This window comes from Dipodomys ordii, unplaced genomic scaffold (genome assembly GCF_000151885.1).
Source record: "Dipodomys ordii isolate 6190 unplaced genomic scaffold, Dord_2.0 Scaffold68, whole genome shotgun sequence".
NCBI lineage: Eukaryota > Metazoa > Chordata > Mammalia > Rodentia > Heteromyidae > Dipodomys > Dipodomys ordii.
Window position 1 is genome coordinate 5410375 of NW_012267284.1, and position 1389 is coordinate 5411763.

Genomic DNA, 1389 nt, shown 5'->3' on the forward strand with positions numbered 1-1389 from the left:
TTTTTGTTGGTCATAGGGCTTGAACTCTGGACCTGAATGCTGTCCCTCAGCTCTTCAGCTCAAGGCTAGAGCTCTACCATTTGAGCCACAGCGCCACTTCCGGTTTTCTAGTGGTTTTTATTGGAGATAAAAGTCTCACGGACTTTCCTGCCCAGGCTGGCTTTGAACAGCAATCCTCAGATCTCAGCCTCCTGAGTAGCTAGGATTACACGCGTGAGCCACTGGTGCCCAGCTCCTTTTTATCTTTTTTTTTTTTTCCTCTCCTTTTTCTTTTGTGGATCTGGGGTTTGAATTCAGGGCCTTGTGCTTGCTAGATGGGTACAGTACCACTTGAACGCCACTTCCAGTCCTTTTGCACTGGTTGTTTTTGAGATAGGGTCTCACTTTTTGTCCAATCCAGCCAGGACTATAATCTTTCCTATTTACACATTTAGCCATAGCTGAGATAACAGCAAACACTACCATACCTAGCTTTTTCTGTTGAGATGGGTGTTGAGAACTTTTTCCCTTAGTCTGGCCTTGAATAACAGGCCCTTTCTCATCCTACTTGGTCGTGAGGTACAGGTATGAGCCAGTGGTGCCTGCCTACCTTTTGTCTTGACAGGGTCAAGGATGAGAAAGGTTAATGGAGTTCCACCCATAGGTCTTTAGTGACTGACAGCTTCTCTCTGCCTTGGTTTTGTGCTATTTGTATATGTCAAAATGTTTACTCTCAGGCTGGGAATGTGGCTTAGTGGTAGAGTGCTTGCCTAGCATGCATGAAGCCCTGGGTTCAATTCCTCAGTACCACATAAACACAAAAAGCCGAAAGTGGTACTATGGCGCTCAAATGGTAGAGTGCTAGCCTTGAGCAAAAAAGCAGCTCAGGGTCAGTGCCCAGACCTTCTGAGTTCAAGCCCCAGGACTGGTTAAAAAAAAAAAAAAGTTTACTCTTAAATTCTAGGCAGTTAGTTCAGCAATATCCTCTCTTCTTCCTCTTCCCTTTTTCCCCCTCCTTCCTCCTTCTTCCTGCTATGAGTAGGACCCAGGGCCTTTCAAGTGCCCTTCTACTGAGCGACATCCTTCAGTCCTGGGTTATATATATATATTTTTTGGATCAGGTTGTGGGGCTTGAACTCAGGGCCTGCTCTTCAGCTCAAGGCTAGTGCTCTACCAACTTGAGCCACAGCGCCACTTCTGGCTTTTTTCTTTCTGCTTATGTGGTACTGAGGAATCAAGCCCAGGGCCTCATGCATGCAAGGCAAGCACTCTACCACTGAGCCACCTTCCCAGCCCCTGTCCTGGGTTATTTTGACACAGGTTCTTACTATGTAGCCTAGGCTGTCCTAGAAATAGAGATCTTTCTGCCTCTGTTTTCTGAGTGCTGGAATTACAGGTATGTACCACCAC